This window comes from Garra rufa, unplaced genomic scaffold (assembly GCF_049309525.1).
Source record: "Garra rufa unplaced genomic scaffold, GarRuf1.0 hap1_unplaced_003, whole genome shotgun sequence".
Taxonomy (NCBI): Eukaryota; Metazoa; Chordata; class Actinopteri; order Cypriniformes; family Cyprinidae; genus Garra; species Garra rufa.
In genome coordinates, this window is record NW_027394278.1 from 3,440,468 (window position 1) to 3,457,354 (window position 16,887).

At 39.0% G+C, this 16,887-nt stretch overlaps 18 non-coding genes across 18 annotated transcripts in view; all 18 read left to right on the forward strand.

The window, feature by feature from the left end:
- The first annotated feature begins 20 nt into the window (after nucleotides 1-20).
- On the forward strand, nucleotides 21-139 carry LOC141311572 (5S ribosomal RNA). Its single transcript, XR_012349032.1, has one exon. It is a non-coding gene; the product is annotated as a 5S ribosomal RNA (ribosomal RNA).
- A 753-nt stretch (nucleotides 140-892) lies between these two features.
- LOC141311573 (5S ribosomal RNA) lies at nucleotides 893-1,011 on the forward strand. Its single transcript, XR_012349033.1, has one exon. It is a non-coding gene; the product is annotated as a 5S ribosomal RNA (ribosomal RNA).
- Nucleotides 1,012-1,095: 84 nt separating this feature from the next.
- Nucleotides 1,096-1,214, forward strand: LOC141311574 (5S ribosomal RNA). Its single transcript, XR_012349034.1, has one exon. It is a non-coding gene; the product is annotated as a 5S ribosomal RNA (ribosomal RNA).
- An 84-nt stretch (nucleotides 1,215-1,298) lies between these two features.
- On the forward strand, nucleotides 1,299-1,417 carry LOC141311575 (5S ribosomal RNA). The gene has a single exon (XR_012349035.1). It is a non-coding gene; the product is annotated as a 5S ribosomal RNA (ribosomal RNA).
- Nucleotides 1,418-2,169: 752 nt separating this feature from the next.
- Nucleotides 2,170-2,288, forward strand: LOC141311578 (5S ribosomal RNA). The gene has a single exon (XR_012349037.1). It is a non-coding gene; the product is annotated as a 5S ribosomal RNA (ribosomal RNA).
- An 8,088-nt stretch (nucleotides 2,289-10,376) lies between these two features.
- Nucleotides 10,377-10,495, forward strand: LOC141311579 (5S ribosomal RNA). The gene has a single exon (XR_012349038.1). It is a non-coding gene; the product is annotated as a 5S ribosomal RNA (ribosomal RNA).
- Nucleotides 10,496-10,579: 84 nt separating this feature from the next.
- Nucleotides 10,580-10,698, forward strand: LOC141311580 (5S ribosomal RNA). The gene has a single exon (XR_012349039.1). It is a non-coding gene; the product is annotated as a 5S ribosomal RNA (ribosomal RNA).
- A 753-nt stretch (nucleotides 10,699-11,451) lies between these two features.
- Nucleotides 11,452-11,570, forward strand: LOC141311581 (5S ribosomal RNA). Its single transcript, XR_012349040.1, has one exon. It is a non-coding gene; the product is annotated as a 5S ribosomal RNA (ribosomal RNA).
- A 753-nt stretch (nucleotides 11,571-12,323) lies between these two features.
- Nucleotides 12,324-12,442, forward strand: LOC141311582 (5S ribosomal RNA). The gene has a single exon (XR_012349042.1). It is a non-coding gene; the product is annotated as a 5S ribosomal RNA (ribosomal RNA).
- An 84-nt stretch (nucleotides 12,443-12,526) lies between these two features.
- LOC141310329 (5S ribosomal RNA) lies at nucleotides 12,527-12,645 on the forward strand. Its single transcript, XR_012347873.1, has one exon. It is a non-coding gene; the product is annotated as a 5S ribosomal RNA (ribosomal RNA).
- Nucleotides 12,646-12,729: 84 nt separating this feature from the next.
- On the forward strand, nucleotides 12,730-12,848 carry LOC141311583 (5S ribosomal RNA). Its single transcript, XR_012349043.1, has one exon. It is a non-coding gene; the product is annotated as a 5S ribosomal RNA (ribosomal RNA).
- Nucleotides 12,849-13,601: 753 nt separating this feature from the next.
- LOC141311584 (5S ribosomal RNA) lies at nucleotides 13,602-13,720 on the forward strand. Its single transcript, XR_012349044.1, has one exon. It is a non-coding gene; the product is annotated as a 5S ribosomal RNA (ribosomal RNA).
- Nucleotides 13,721-13,804: 84 nt separating this feature from the next.
- Nucleotides 13,805-13,923, forward strand: LOC141311585 (5S ribosomal RNA). Its single transcript, XR_012349045.1, has one exon. It is a non-coding gene; the product is annotated as a 5S ribosomal RNA (ribosomal RNA).
- Nucleotides 13,924-14,676: 753 nt separating this feature from the next.
- Nucleotides 14,677-14,795, forward strand: LOC141311586 (5S ribosomal RNA). Its single transcript, XR_012349046.1, has one exon. It is a non-coding gene; the product is annotated as a 5S ribosomal RNA (ribosomal RNA).
- A 753-nt stretch (nucleotides 14,796-15,548) lies between these two features.
- LOC141311588 (5S ribosomal RNA) lies at nucleotides 15,549-15,667 on the forward strand. The gene has a single exon (XR_012349047.1). It is a non-coding gene; the product is annotated as a 5S ribosomal RNA (ribosomal RNA).
- Nucleotides 15,668-15,751: 84 nt separating this feature from the next.
- Nucleotides 15,752-15,870, forward strand: LOC141311590 (5S ribosomal RNA). Its single transcript, XR_012349049.1, has one exon. It is a non-coding gene; the product is annotated as a 5S ribosomal RNA (ribosomal RNA).
- An 84-nt stretch (nucleotides 15,871-15,954) lies between these two features.
- Nucleotides 15,955-16,073, forward strand: LOC141311591 (5S ribosomal RNA). Its single transcript, XR_012349050.1, has one exon. It is a non-coding gene; the product is annotated as a 5S ribosomal RNA (ribosomal RNA).
- A 753-nt stretch (nucleotides 16,074-16,826) lies between these two features.
- LOC141311592 (5S ribosomal RNA) overlaps nucleotides 16,827-16,887 on the forward strand; it is a 119-nt gene continuing 58 nt past the window's right edge. The window contains exon 1 of the ribosomal RNA XR_012349051.1: nucleotides 16,827-16,887. This exon is cut by the window's right edge and continues 58 nt beyond it. This is a non-coding gene — a ribosomal RNA (5S ribosomal RNA).

Genomic DNA, 16,887 nt, shown 5'->3' on the forward strand with positions numbered 1-16,887 from the left:
CACTTTTTGGAGCAGCCCTCGCTTACGGCCATACCGCGCTGAGAGCGCCCGATCTCGTCTGATCTCGGAAGCTAAGCAGCGTCGGGCCTGCTTAGTACTTGGATGGGAGACCGCCTGGGAATACCAGGTGCTGTAAGCTTTTGCCTTTTCTTCACTATTTATATAATATGCTGGCTTTTAGAAAGACGTGTTTTACCGCTCTATTTATTACAATCATTTAAATGTATTATAGAGTTTTAAGTGTTTTACATGTTTTTTAGGCCATTTTATTACTCTTAACATTTTAAGTGAGTGTGTGTCTTTAAAAAATGGATGGTTGGCCTGCCATGTGACTAGACACATGACAGGAAGCAGGAAGTACAACTGTATAAGAGAGCAGCATGACAAACAAAGGACAGTCACCAAACTGTTGGATTGAGGAGTTGCTAATTTTAGAGCTCACCTTTCCATTCACCACCTGCAAACTTTGGATTACACTTTCTGTGGATTGTATATACACCGGTGGACACTCACATTGGACTTATCAACACACTGGGATTCTTGGACTGTTTTTAGGGTATGGACAAATGAACTGTATTCTTTTAACAGCGTTTACCTCGTTTTATCGTGTTGTTTTAAAGTCTTTTATGTGAACCTTGTAAATAAACCAAATCTATTTAAACCAATCTTCTTTTATGTCTCATTCTTTTAACCACTAGTCATCTCTCACAGTTAAATCTGATCCCATTTTAGTCTTGTAACTCGGCTGATAAGGCCGATTGTTACACTTGGATGGGAGACCGCCTGGGAATACCAGGTGCTGTAAGCTTTTGCCTTTTCTTCACTATTTATATAATATGCTGGCTTTTACGGAGGCTGATCTTTAAATAGCCCACTTTTTGGAGCAGCCCTCGCTTACGGCCATACCGCGCTGAGAGCGCCCGATCTCGTCTGATCTCGGAAGCTAAGCAGCGTCGGGCCTGCTTAGTACTTGGATGGGAGACCGCCTGGGAATACCAGGTGCTGTAAGCTTTTGCCTTTTCTTCACTATTTATATAATATGCTGGCTTTTACGGAGGCTGATCTTTAAATAGCCCACTTTTTGGAGCAGCCCTCGCTTACGGCCATACCGCGCTGAGAGCGCCCGATCTCGTCTGATCTCGGAAGCTAAGCAGCGTCGGGCCTGCTTAGTACTTGGATGGGAGACCGCCTGGGAATACCAGGTGCTGTAAGCTTTTGCCTTTTCTTCACTATTTATATAATATGCTGGCTTTTACGGAGGCTGATCTTTAAATAGCCCACTTTTTGGAGCAGCCCTCGCTTACGGCCATACCGCGCTGAGAGCGCCCGATCTCGTCTGATCTCGGAAGCTAAGCAGCGTCGGGCCTGCTTAGTACTTGGATGGGAGACCGCCTGGGAATACCAGGTGCTGTAAGCTTTTGCCTTTTCTTCACTATTTATATAATATGCTGGCTTTTAGAAAGACGTGTTTTACCGCTCTATTTATTACAATCATTTAAATGTATTATAGAGTTTTAAGTGTTTTACATGTTTTTTAGGCCATTTTATTACTCTTAACATTTTAAGTGAGTGTGTGTCTTTAAAAATGGATGGTTGGCCTGCCATGTGACTAGACACATGACAGGAAGCAGGAAGTACAACTGTATAAGAGAGCAGCATGACAAACAAAGGACAGTCACCAAACTGTTGGATTGAGGAGTTGCTCATTTTAGAGCTCACCTTTCCATTCACCACCTGCAAACTTTGGATTACACTTTCTGTGGATTGTATATACACCGGTGGACACTCACATTGAACTTATCAACACACTGGGATTCTTGGACTGTTTTTAGGGTATGGACAAATGAACTGTATTCTTTTAACAGCGTTTACCTCGTTTTATCGTGTTGTTTTAAAGTCTTTTATGTGAACCTTGTAAATAAACCAAATCTATTTAAACCAATCTTCTTTTATGTCTCATTCTTTTAACCACTAGTCATCTCTCACAGTTAAATCTGATCCCATTTTAGTCTTGTAACTCGGCTGATAAGGCCGATTGTTACACTTGGATGGGAGACCGCCTGGGAATACCAGGTGCTGTAAGCTTTTGCCTTTTCTTCACTATTTATATAATATGCTGGCTTTTACGGAGGCTGATCTTTAAATAGCCCACTTTTTGGAGCAGCCCTCGCTTACGGCCATACCGCGCTGAGAGCGCCCGATCTCGTCTGATCTCGGAAGCTAAGCAGCGTCGGGCCTGCTTAGTACTTGGATGGGAGACCGCCTGGGAATACCAGGTGCTGTAAGCTTTTGCCTTTTCTTCACTATTTATATAATATGCTGGCTTTTAGAAAGACGTGTTTTACCGCTCTATTTATTACAATCATTTAAATGTATTATAGAGTTTTAAGTGTTTTACATGTTTTTTAGGCCATTTTATTACTCTTAACATTTTAAGTGAGTGTGTGTCTTTAAAAAATGGATGGTTGGCCTGCCATGTGACTAGACACATGACAGGAAGCAGGAAGTACAACTGTATAAGAGAGCAGCATGACAAACAAAGGACAGTCACCAAACTGTTGGATTGAGGAGTTGCTAATTTTAGAGCTCACCTTTCCATTCACCACCTGCAAACTTTGGATTACACTTTCTGTGGATTGTATATACACCGGTGGACACTCACATTGGACTTATCAACACACTGGGATTCTTGGACTGTTTTTAGGGTATGGACAAATGAACTGTATTCTTTTAACAGCGTTTACCTCGTTTTATCGTGTTGTTTTAAAGTCTTTTATGTGAACCTTGTAAATAAACCAAATCTATTTAAACCAATCTTCTTTTATGTCTCATTCTTTTAACCACTAGTCATCTCTCACAGTTAAATCTGATCCCATTTTAGTCTTGTAACTCGGCTGATAAGGCCGATTGTTACACTTGGATGGGAGACCGCCTGGGAATACCAGGTGCTGTAAGCTTTTGCCTTTTCTTCACTATTTATATAATATGCTGGCTCTTACGGAGGCTGATCTTTAAATAGCCCACTTTTTGGAGCAGCCCTCGCTTACGGCCACACCACCCTGAGAGCGCCCTAGAGCAAACCAGGAAGTGTGTGACTGCAGTTTGGAAAGAGAGATACTCTTACCTTCTCGATTTATTTGGTTAGTGTGAGTGAAAATAAGTTTTGGTTTGTGTTAGTTAGTTTTTTTGTTTTAAACCACTAACCAGCAGCCGTGTGCTGTCTGGGAAGTGGTTTGTGTTTGTTGTTTTTTCGCAAGTATGAGTGATTCGGACGGACTACACGGCAGCAACAAGGAAATGGCGGCAGAGATAGAGATGGCAAAAGAACAAAGGACTGAATTAGGACAACGAGAAAGGATCATAAGCAGCACAAAGAGGCTATACAGGAAAGAGGCAACAATAACTATTGATGTGAGTGAAACAAGAGATGGCAATGCAGAGAGTATCATTAAAGCAATAACGAAGAAAATCGGTGTGAAGGGAATTTTGGCGGTGCGCCCGAAACAACAGAAACAATATGAGGTAACAATGGAATCTGAGGAATGTTGTGATGAACTGTTAAATGGACTGGATATCAATGGACACATTTGTGAAGTGAGGAAGTTGGAAGACAGGGAGTATGTGGTGTCTTTTATGCATATACCCGTCTATCTGAGTGACGACGACATCATAACGAAACTGGAGGGGTGGGGAGTTATCCCTGTCTCAAGTATGAAGAGGAGATGTTATCCAGGTACGGATATTGAAGATGGAACAAGGTTCATCAAAGCTAAATTCCCAAGAGAGGTGGCGTCGCTCCCATACAGTACGCGGTTTGAGACAGCAGAAGGAACTCAGCATTTTCGGGTGATACACAATAAGCAGGTTAAAACCTGCCGGTTGTGTATGAGCCCGGAGCATTTCCTGAAGGATTGTCCAGACTTTAAGTGTCGCAAATGTGAGGAGCATGGTCATTTTGCACGGGAATGCAATGCAGTGAAGTGTCCAGACTGTTTTAAAACGCTAAACAAATGTGAATGCTGGATGCAGAACAACGAGGAAGAGGAGGAGCAACAAATGAACGGGCAGATGCATAACAACACTACAGAAACCCAAGAAACAAACGAAGAGGAAGAGCAGTACGAGATAACTGGAAGAGAGGGACATGGGACTAGTAAAGAACAAGAAAAAGAAGAGCAACAGGAAGTAGAAGATCAGGAGGAAAGAATGGAGGAAGAGAAATCAGCGGAAGAAACACTATCAAGGGGAGGAGAACTGATTGTAGTAGAACTGACAGGAGAGGAAGGAATAAAGAACCAAAAGGACAGAGGACTGGGAATAATGCCACGGAGAAAACAACTGAAGGTAATACCTAATTTGGAAATGGCAAAAAGGAAAAGACTTAAGTATTCAGAGAATAAAATTGAGGTGTTGAGTGGGGAAGATGGAGAAGATAATCAAGAATGACTGTTTTTAATTATTTATTTTTGTACAGTATGGTTTTAAATTTTGTATGCTGGAATGCAAGAGGATTAATGAATATGAACAAACTGAAAAATACTCTAGAACTATGCAAGAAAGAAGACATTATTGTATTTCAGGAAACGAACTGGAAAAAGGAGGTAATTGACAATGTCAAAAAGATGTGGAATGGTGAAATGTTTTATAGTAATGGAGATGTAAAGTTAGGAAGTGGAGTGGCGATTTTAATAAGAAATGATATTGACTGCAAAGTGAAAGAAATATATAATGATGGAAAAGGAAAATGTAATGCTGTTGAAATAAGTCACGGGGAAAAAGAGTTTATTTTAATGAATGTTCATGCGCCAACAGAAGAGAAAGAAAAAAGGGAGTTTTTTGAAAACATTAGAGGAATAATAGATAAATGGAAGTCAGTAATAATTGTAGGAGATTTTAACACTGTGTTTAGTAAAAGAGATATAGCGGAGGGAATGGTTTTTAGAACAGACATGGGAAGAAAAGAGCTGGTATCTTTAATGGAAGAAAGAAACATGACTGATGTGTGGAGGGAGAGACATGAAAACAAAAAAGAATTTACTAGAAGGAGCTTGGTTGGTAACTTTTTGAATCAAACGAGAATTGATTTTATTTTAAGTACAAGGGATATAGATTATTTTATTGATGATATTGTTTATAGTGACACTAGTTTTAGTGATCACAAGATGATAAGGTGGAAAATAGATTTTAACAAGGAGGATAAAGGACCAGGGGTGTGGATTTTAAATTCTGGAATTTTAAAAGATGAGAATTACAAATTGGGAATATATGATTTAATGGAACAGGAAAAGAAGGATGGCATGTATGGGGAAGACAAACGAATATGGTGGGAAAATGTAAAATATGAAATAAAGAAGTATTCAATTGAATTTAGTAAAGGTATGAGAAAAGCCAAAAATGCTAAAGAACAGGGAATTAGAGAAAGTTTAAGAAAAGAAACAAAGGAAAAGGTAATGGATATTCAAAAAATAGTAGAGTTAGAAGAGAAGCTTAAGAAAATGGAAGAGGAAAAATGTCAAGGGGCAAGACTAAGGAGCAAAGCTAGATACACAATAGAAGGGGAAAAATGTACTAAATTTTTTTTTGACCTAGAAAGAAGAAGGGGAAGGGCAGATACAATAAAAGAACTAAAAAACAAAGATGAAGAGTCCATAATAGGAACAGAGTTACTCTTAAATGAAGTAAGGATTTTTTATGAAGACTTGTTTAGAGAGGAAGGTATAGAAGAGGAAAACAAAAATTACTTACTGCAACATATCAAAGCGAGAGTAGAAGAAGAAGACAAAAAAGACTGTGACGAGGAAATAAAGGAAGAAGAGATAATACAAGCGATAGAAAGTCTAAAAAGTAACAAAAGTCCGGGAATAGATGGAATAGTGAATGAATTTTATAAGATTTTTAAGAAGGAAATAAGTAAGATCTTAAAAGAAGTGTATGATGAAATATTTAAGAAAAAAGAGCTGGATCAAAGAATGAGTATGGGACTAATGAAGTTGATTTATAAAAGAAAAGGTGATAATAAGAGTTTGAAGAATTATAGGCCGATTACAATGTTGAATGCAGATTTGAAGATTTTAGCTAAAATTTTATCAAGTAGATTGAAGAATGTCTTACCAAAAATAATTGAGACAAACCAGGCCTACGGGGTGACAGGGAGGGATATAGCGGATACAACAAGTGGTATACGAGACATAATGAGTATTTTAAAGGAAAATAATAGGAAAGGATATATAATTAGCCTAGACTTCGAGAAGGCTTTCGATAGAGTGGAGCATGAGTTTTTATTTTCGATTTTAGATCATTTTGGTTTTGGGGAGAATTTTAAAGAGTGGTTAAGGATTTTATATAGAAATATAATGACAAGAGTAAAATGTAACGGCTTTTTAACCAATCCTTTTAATGTCACAAGATCCATTAGACAAGGATGTCCATTATCAGCACAGCTATATACGCTGATAGCAGAACCACTAGGGATGTTAATTCAAAAAGATAAAGAAATAAAAGGGATAAAAATTGAGGAGGGACTAGAAGAAACAAAAGTATTTCAATATGCAGATGACACTACACTAATTGTGGAAGATTATAAAAGTGTTGAAAATGTAATGGAAAGGGTGACAAGGTTTTGTAAAGGTACAGGAGCAAAAGTAAATGCGGAAAAAACTGTTTATATGAGATTTGGAGAAGTGTCTGATTTAAAAGAGGTTCTGGGTTTTAAAGAAGTACAAGAAATGAAGATTTTAGGAGTAACGCTAGGTAAAGATGAGAAGAGTGCAACAGACAGAATGTGGGAAGAGGTTATAGGTGCAATGAAAAACAGATTGAATTTTTGGCAAAAAAGAATTTTGAATTTGAAAGGGAAGGTTTTAATAGCGAACGTTTTAATGTTAACCAAAATGTGGTACATTTTATCAGTGGTTTCAATGCCAAAATGGGTGGAAAAAAGAGTAAAAGAATATATTATGGATTTTATATGGGAGAAAAAACCCCCAAGAATAGCATACCACACACTCATTGGAAGGCCAGAAGAGGGAGGGTTGGGACTTGTTGATATAGAATTAAAAAAGAAAAGTATGAGAGTGAAGGTGGTTAAAAAATATTTGGACATGGATAAAAAGGGAGATTGGAAAATTACAATGAAACATTTTTTAGCAAAATGTGGGAATGTATTTTTAAATGATAACATTTTATGGATGAAACTCAAAAATTGGATGATGGAGGGGATACCAAATTTTTATAAAGAGGTTTTAGTTGCTTGGGGTTTTTTTCTCAAGGAGATTGATTTTAAGCCATTTGGGAGAAAAACGGTCCTCAATCAACCTATTTTCTTGAACAGTAACATTGTTTTTAATGGACAAGTTTTATTTTTTAAGAAATGGTGGGAAGTAGGGATAAGGCAAGTCAAAGATGTGTTGTATGAATTTAAAGATGGATTTTTGCCGTTACAAGTGATTATAGATGCTATGGAAGAAGAAAAAGAAGAATATAGTGTGGCTAGTCTGGAAAAACAATATGATGAAGTTAAAAGTGCAGTACCAAAAGAGTGGTTGGAAGAAATTAAAAAAAGAGAAGAAACAGAAAGCAAAGTTGATGTGTATATGAAAATGGAAGACAAAATGGTGGATTTGAGATTGTGTAATGTAAGGATGTTTTATCAATGTCTTAAAAAATATATTTTTAAGAAACCCAATGCAAATCAAATGTGGTTGAGACATTTTAATGGAATTGAAGAGAATGATATTTGGAAGAATATAAGAAGTGGGATTGGAAGTACAGATTTGGAGTGTCTAGACTATTTTATCAGACATAATGTGATTTTTTCGGAAATGAGGCTTTGTATAATGGGGAAGGAAAGTGATGCCATTTGTAAAATATGTAAAAAACAGGATGAAGGTATTCTACATTTGTTTTTATTTTGTGAAAAATTGGAAACATTTTTTCAAATGTTAAAGAAAATGATTAAGAGTTTAAGGGATGGGAAAGAAGAGAGTGACTGGAATCAAACTTTAATTTTGGGAGTGAAGGAAAAATGCAAGAATAAAAAAGTGATAGAGTTGTTATTGGTTTTGGCGAAAAGTGCTATATGGAAAAGGAGGAATTTAGGAAAGAGTAAAGGGTGTGTATTAGATCTGTGGAGATTATTTAAATGTAAGGTTGAGGAGTACATTTTAACACTGTGGAATTATTTTAAAATGGAAAAAAAAGAGATGCTGTTTTACAAAATATTTTCAAAACAAGTGGAGGAAGTGTTAAAAGGAAATGGGATTGAAATGCCAGAAAATTGATGTTTTGATTTTGATGTATTTTGTGGATGATGAATTGTATATGCTCAAATGTAATTTAATTGTCATTTTTATTTCATTCATGTAATGAATTTTAAACTTGTATAATAATAATAAAAAAAAAAAAAAAAAAAAAAAGAGCGCCCGATCTCGTCTGATCTCGGAAGCTAAGCAGCGTCGGGCCTGCTTAGTACTTGGATGGGAGACCGCCTGGGAATACCAGGTGCTGTAAGCTTTTGCCTTTTAAAAAAAAAAAAAAAAAAAAAAAAAGAGCGCCCGATCTCGTCTGATCTCGGAAGCTAAGCAGCGTCGGGCCTGCTTAGTACTTGGATGGGAGACCGCCTGGGAATACCAGGTGCTGTAAGCTTTTGCCTTTTCTTCACTATTTATATAATATGCTGGCTCTTACGGAGGCTGATCTTTAAATAGCCCACTTTTTGGAACAGCCCTCGCTTACGGCCATACCCCCACCTGAGGCGCTAGAGAGCAACAGGAAGTGGTTGGCAGCAGTTGGGAGAGGAAGGCTCTCCTCCATTTTGTGTTTAATTTTTGTTTGTTTTGTGAGTTGTAATACGTTAAGTTATTACCTTTTAAACCAGATGAGGGAATTTTACATTTGTTTTTATTCTGTAAGGAGTTGATCCCATTTTTTAACGAATTTAAGAAACTAATCAAAGATTTAAGAGGTAACGAAGAGGATTTTAATTGGAGTAGAATGTTTATGTTGGGAATAGCAGAGAATAAACCAAACAAGAAACTCATTAATTTGTTTTTAATTGTGGCAAAAAAAGCTATATGGAAAAGAAGGAATATAGCGAAAAACAGAGATTTTGTTTTAAACCTTTGGTTTCTTTTTAAATGGATGGCAGAAGATCATGTCAAAATGCTGTACAGTTATTTTAAATCAGAAAATATTATGGGAGATTTTTATGAAATTTTCACAAAAGATGTCATATGTATTTTAAAAAATATGCACTTTTACATGCCAGGGGAAGATGAACTTTTGTTGGTTTAGCTTTTAGGCTTTTATTTGTTGTTATGATTGGGTTAAAAAGATGCTTGTGTCATGTAATATTTACGAATGTTTATTTACGAACAATGCTAAATACTCGGAAATTGGTGATAACGGTTTTGTTGTGTATTGGGTTCTTCTTCAGTAGTAATGAAAATGTATTATTGATTTGTGTATTCAATGTGTATTCAAATATATAATGATTTTTGTACAATAAAAAAAAAAAAAAAAAAAAAAAGAGCGCCCGATCTCGTCTGATCTCGGAAGCTAAGCAGCGTCGGGCCTGCTTAGTACTTGGATGGGAGACCGCCTGGGAATACCAGGTGCTGTAAGCTTTTGCCTTTTCTTCACTATTTATATAATATGCTGGCTTTTAGAAAGACGTGTTTTACCGCTCTATTTATTACAATCATTTAAATGTATTATAGAGTTTTAAGTGTTTTACATGTTTTTTAGGCCATTTTATTACTCTTAACATTTTAAGTGAGTGTGTGTCTTTAAAAAATGGATGGTTGGCCTGCCATGTGACTAGACACATGACAGGAAGCAGGAAGTACAACTGTATAAGAGAGCAGCATGACAAACAAAGGACAGTCACCAAACTGTTGGATTGAGGAGTTGCTCATTTTAGAGCTCACCTTTCCATTCACCACCTGCAAACTTTGGATTACACTTTCTGTGGATTGTATATACACCGGTGGACACTCACATTGGACTTATCAACACACTGGGATTCTTGGACTGTTTTTAGGGTATGGACAAATGAACTGTATTCTTTTAACAGCGTTTACCTCGTTTTATCGTGTTGTTTTAAAGTCTTTTATGTGAACCTTGTAAATAAACCAAATCTATTTAAACCAATCTTCTTTTATGTCTCATTCTTTTAACCACTAGTCATCTCTCACAGTTAAATCTGATCCCATTTTAGTCTTGTAACTCGGCTGATAAGGCCGATTGTTACACTTGGATGGGAGACCGCCTGGGAATACCAGGTGCTGTAAGCTTTTGCCTTTTCTTCACTATTTATATAATATGCTGGCTTTTACGGAGGCTGATCTTTAAATAGCCCACTTTTTGGAGCAGCCCTCGCTTACGGCCATACCGCGCTGAGAGCGCCCGATCTCGTCTGATCTCGGAAGCTAAGCAGCGTCGGGCCTGCTTAGTACTTGGATGGGAGACCGCCTGGGAATACCAGGTGCTGTAAGCTTTTGCCTTTTCTTCACTATTTATATAATATGCTGGCTTTTACGGAGGCTGATCTTTAAATAGCCCACTTTTTGGAGCAGCCCTCGCTTACGGCCATACCGCGCTGAGAGCGCCCGATCTCGTCTGATCTCGGAAGCTAAGCAGCGTCGGGCCTGCTTAGTACTTGGATGGGAGACCGCCTGGGAATACCAGGTGCTGTAAGCTTTTGCCTTTTCTTCACTATTTATATAATATGCTGGCTTTTAGAAAGACGTGTTTTACCGCTCTATTTATTACAATCATTTAAATGTATTATAGAGTTTTAAGTGTTTTACATGTTTTTTAGGCCATTTTATTACTCTTAACATTTTAAGTGAGTGTGTGTCTTTAAAAAATGGATGGTTGGCCTGCCATGTGACTAGACACATGACAGGAAGCAGGAAGTACAACTGTATAAGAGAGCAGCATGACAAACAAAGGACAGTCACCAAACTGTTGGATTGAGGAGTTGCTAATTTTAGAGCTCACCTTTCCATTCACCACCTGCAAACTTTGGATTACACTTTCTGTGGATTGTATATACACCGGTGGACACTCACATTGGACTTATCAACACACTGGGATTCTTGGACTGTTTTTAGGGTATGGACAAATGAACTGTATTCTTTTAACAGCGTTTACCTCGTTTTATCGTGTTGTTTTAAAGTCTTTTATGTGAACCTTGTAAATAAACCAAATCTATTTAAACCAATCTTCTTTTATGTCTCATTCTTTTAACCACTAGTCATCTCTCACAGTTAAATCTGACCCCATTTTAGTCTTGTAACTCGGCTGATAAGGCCGATTGTTACACTTGGATGGGAGACCGCCTGGCAATACCAGGTGCTGTAAGCTTTTGCCTTTTCTTCACTATTTATATAATATGCTGGCTTTTACGGAGGCTGATCTTTAAATGGCCCACTTTTTGGAGCAGCCCTCGCTTACGGCCATACCGCGCTGAGAGCGCCCGATCTCGTCTGATCTCGGAAGCTAAGCAGCGTCGGGCCTGCTTAGTACTTGGATGGGAGACCGCCTGGGAATACCAGGTGCTGTAAGCTTTTGCCTTTTCTTCACTATTTATATAATATGCTGGCTTTTAGAAAGACGTGTTTTACCGCTCTATTTATTACAATCATTTAAATGTATTATAGAGTTTTAAGTGTTTTACATGTTTTTTAGGCCATTTTATTACTCTTAACATTTTAAGTGAGTGTGTGTCTTTAAAAAATGGATGGTTGGCCTGCCATGTGACTAGACACATGACAGGAAGCAGGAAGTACAACTGTATAAGAGAGCAGCATGACAAACAAAGGACAGTCACCAAACTGTTGGATTGAGGAGTTGCTAATTTTAGAGCTCACCTTTCCATTCACCACCTGCAAACTTTGGATTACACTTTCTGTGGATTGTATATACACCGGTGGACACTCACATTGGACTTATCAACACACTGGGATTCTTGGACTGTTTTTAGGGTATGGACAAATGAACTGTATTCTTTTAACAGCGTTTACCTCGTTTTATCGTGTTGTTTTAAAGTCTTTTATGTGAACCTTGTAAATAAACCAAATCTATTTAAACCAATCTTCTTTTATGTCTCATTCTTTTAACCACTAGTCATCTCTCACAGTTAAATCTGATCCCATTTTAGTCTTGTAACTCGGCTGATAAGGCCGATTGTTACACTTGGATGGGAGACCGCCTGGGAATACCAGGTGCTGTAAGCTTTTGCCTTTTCTTCACTATTTATATAATATGCTGGCTTTTACGGAGGCTGATCTTTAAATAGCCCACTTTTTGGAGCAGCCCTCGCTTACGGCCATACCGCGCTGAGAGCGCCCGATCTCGTCTGATCTCGGAAGCTAAGCAGCGTCGGGCCTGCTTAGTACTTGGATGGGAGACCGCCTGGGAATACCAGGTGCTGTAAGCTTTTGCCTTTTCTTCACTATTTATATAATATGCTGGCTTTTACGGAGGCTGATCTTTAAATAGCCCACTTTTTGGAGCAGCCCTCGCTTACGGCCATACCGCGCTGAGAGCGCCCGATCTCGTCTGATCTCGGAAGCTAAGCAGTGTCGGGCCTGCTTAGTACTTGGATGGGAGACCGCCTGGGAATACCAGGTCCTGTAAGCTTTTGCCTTTTCTTCACTATTTATATAATATGCTGGCTTTTACGGAGGCTGATCTTTAAATAGCCCACTTTTTGGAGCAGCCCTCGCTTACGGCCATACCGCGCTGAGAGCGCCCGATCTCGTCTGATCTCGGAAGCTAAGCAGCGTCGGGCCTGCTTAGTACTTGGATGGGAGACCGCCTGGGAATACCAGGTGCTGTAAGCTTTTGCCTTTTCTTCACTATTTATATAATATGCTGGCTTTTAGAAAGACGTGTTTTACCGCTCTATTTATTACAATCATTTAAATGTATTATAGAGTTTTAAGTGTTTTACATGTTTTTTAGGCCATTTTATTACTCTTAACATTTTAAGTGAGTGTGTGTCTTTAAAAAATGGATGGTTGGCCTGCCATGTGACTAGACACATGACAGGAAGCAGGAAGTACAACTGTATAAGAGAGCAGCATGACAAACAAAGGACAGTCACCAAACTGTTGGATTGAGGAGTTGCTAATTTTAGAGCTCACCTTTCCATTCACCACCTGCAAACTTTGGATTACACTTTCTGTGGATTGTATATACACCGGTGGACACTCACATTGGACTTATCAACACACTGGGATTCTTGGACTGTTTTTAGGGTATGGACAAATGAACTGTATTCTTTTAACAGCGTTTACCTCGTTTTATCGTGTTGTTTTAAAGTCTTTTATGTGAACCTTGTAAATAAACCAAATCTATTTAAACCAATCTTCTTTTATGTCTCATTCTTTTAACCACTAGTCATCTCTCACAGTTAAATCTGATCCCATTTTAGTCTTGTAACTCGGCTGATAAGGCCGATTGTTACACTTGGATGGGAGACCGCCTGGGAATACCAGGTGCTGTAAGCTTTTGCCTTTTCTTCACTATTTATATAATATGCTGGCTTTTACGGAGGCTGATCTTTAAATAGCCCACTTTTTGGAGCAGCCCTCGCTTACGGCCATACCGCGCTGAGAGCGCCCGATCTCGTCTGATCTCGGAAGCTAAGCAGCGTCGGGCCTGCTTAGTACTTGGATGGGAGACCGCCTGGGAATACCAGGTGCTGTAAGCTTTTGCCTTTTCTTCACTATTTATATAATATGCTGGCTTTTACGGAGGCTGATCTTTAAATAGCCCACTTTTTGGAGCAGCCCTCGCTTACGGCCATACCGCGCTGAGAGCGCCCGATCTCGTCTGATCTCGGAAGCTAAGCAGCGTCGGGCCTGCTTAGTACTTGGATGGGAGACCGCCTGGGAATACCAGGTGCTGTAAGCTTTTGCCTTTTCTTCACTATTTATATAATATGCTGGCTTTTAGAAAGACGTGTTTTACCGCTCTATTTATTACAATCATTTAAATGTATTATAGAGTTTTAAGTGTTTTACATGTTTTTTAGGCCATTTTATTACTCTTAACATTTTAAGTGAGTGTGTGTCTTTAAAAAATGGATGGTTGGCCTGCCATGTGACTAGACACATGACAGGAAGCAGGAAGTACAACTGTATAAGAGAGCAGCATGACAAACAAAGGACAGTCACCAAACTGTTGGATTGAGGAGTTGCTAATTTTAGAGCTCACCTTTCCATTCACCACCTGCAAACTTTGGATTACACTTTCTGTGGATTGTATATACACCGGTGGACACTCACATTGGACTTATCAACACACTGGGATTCTTGGACTGTTTTTAGGGTATGGACAAATGAACTGTATTCTTTTAACAGCGTTTACCTCGTTTTATCGTGTTGTTTTAAAGTCTTTTATGTGAACCTTGTAAATAAACCAAATCTATTTAAACCAATCTTCTTTTATGTCTCATTCTTTTAACCACTAGTCATCTCTCACAGTTAAATCTGACCCCATTTTAGTCTTGTAACTCGGCTGATAAGGCCGATTGTTACACTTGGATGGGAGACCGCCTGGCAATACCAGGTGCTGTAAGCTTTTGCCTTTTCTTCACTATTTATATAATATGCTGGCTTTTACGGAGGCTGATCTTTAAATGGCCCACTTTTTGGAGCAGCCCTCGCTTACGGCCATACCGCGCTGAGAGCGCCCGATCTCGTCTGATCTCGGAAGCTAAGCAGCGTCGGGCCTGCTTAGTACTTGGATGGGAGACCGCCTGGGAATACCAGGTGCTGTAAGCTTTTGCCTTTTCTTCACTATTTATATAATATGCTGGCTTTTAGAAAGACGTGTTTTACCGCTCTATTTATTACAATCATTTAAATGTATTATAGAGTTTTAAGTGTTTTACATGTTTTTTAGGCCATTTTATTACTCTTAACATTTTAAGTGAGTGTGTGTCTTTAAAAAATGGATGGTTGGCCTGCCATGTGACTAGACACATGACAGGAAGCAGGAAGTACAACTGTATAAGAGAGCAGCATGACAAACAAAGGACAGTCACCAAACTGTTGGATTGAGGAGTTGCTAATTTTAGAGCTCACCTTTCCATTCACCACCTGCAAACTTTGGATTACACTTTCTGTGGATTGTATATACACCGGTGGACACTCACATTGGACTTATCAACACACTGGGATTCTTGGACTGTTTTTAGGGTATGGACAAATGAACTGTATTCTTTTAACAGCGTTTACCTCGTTTTATCGTGTTGTTTTAAAGTCTTTTATGTGAACCTTGTAAATAAACCAAATCTATTTAAACCAATCTTCTTTTATGTCTCATTCTTTTAACCACTAGTCATCTCTCACAGTTAAATCTGATCCCATTTTAGTCTTGTAACTCGGCTGATAAGGCCGATTGTTACACTTGGATGGGAGACCGCCTGGGAATACCAGGTGCTGTAAGCTTTTGCCTTTTCTTCACTATTTATATAATATGCTGGCTTTTACGGAGGCTGATCTTTAAATAGCCCACTTTTTGGAGCAGCCCTCGCTTACGGCCATACCGCGCTGAGAGCGCCCGATCTCGTCTGATCTCGGAAGCTAAGCAGCGTCGGGCCTGCTTAGTACTTGGATGGGAGACCGCCTGGGAATACCAGGTGCTGTAAGCTTTTGCCTTTTCTTCACTATTTATATAATATGCTGGCTTTTACGGAGGCTGATCTTTAAATAGCCCACTTTTTGGAGCAGCCCTCGCTTACGGCCATACCGCGCTGAGAGCGCCCGATCTCGTCTGATCTCGGAAGCTAAGCAGCGTCGGGCCTGCTTAGTACTTGGATGGGAGACCGCCTGGGAATACCAGGTGCTGTAAGCTTTTGCCTTTTCTTCACTATTTATATAATATGCTGGCTTTTACGGAGGCTGATCTTTAAATAGCCCACTTTTTGGAGCAGCCCTCGCTTACGGCCATACCGCGCTGAGAGCGCCCGATCTCGTCTGATCTCGGAAGCTAAGCAGCGTCGGGCCTGCTTAGTACTTGGATGGGAGACCGCCTGGGAATACCAGGTGCTGTAAGCTTTTGCCTTTTCTTCACTATTTATATAATATGCTGGCTTTTAGAAAGACGTGTTTTACCGCTCTATTTATTACAATCATTTAAATGTATTATAGAGTTTTAAGTGTTTTACATGTTTTTTAGGCCATTTTATTACTCTTAACATTTTAAGTGAGTGTGTGTCTTTAAAAAATGGATGGTTGGCCTGCCATGTGACTAGACACATGACAGGAAGCAGGAAGTACAACTGTATAAGAGAGCAGCATGACAAACAAAGGACAGTCACCAAACTGTTGGATTGAGGAGTTGCTAATTTTAGAGCTCACCTTTCCATTCACCACCTGCAAACTTTGGATTACACTTTCTGTGGATTGTATATACACCGGTGGACACTCACATTGGACTTATCAACACACTGGGATTTTTGGACTGTTTTTAGGGTATGGACAAATGAACTGTATTCTTTTAACAGCGTTTACCTCGTTTTATCGTGTTGTTTTAAAGTCTTTTATGTGAACCTTGTAAATAAACCAAATCTATTTAAACCAATCTTCTTTTATGTCTCATTCTTTTAACCACTAGTCATCTCTCACAGTTAAATCTGACCCCATTTTAGTCTTGTAACTCGGCTGATAAGGCCGATTGTTACACTTGGATGGGAGACCGCCTGGCAATACCAGGTGCTGTAAGCTTTTGCCTTTTCTTCACTATTTATATAATATGCTGGCTTTTACGGAGGCTGATCTTTAAATAGCCCACTTTTTGGAGCAGCCCTCGCTTACGGCCATACCGCGCTGAGAGCGCCCGATCTCGTCTGATCTCGGAAGCTAAGCAGCG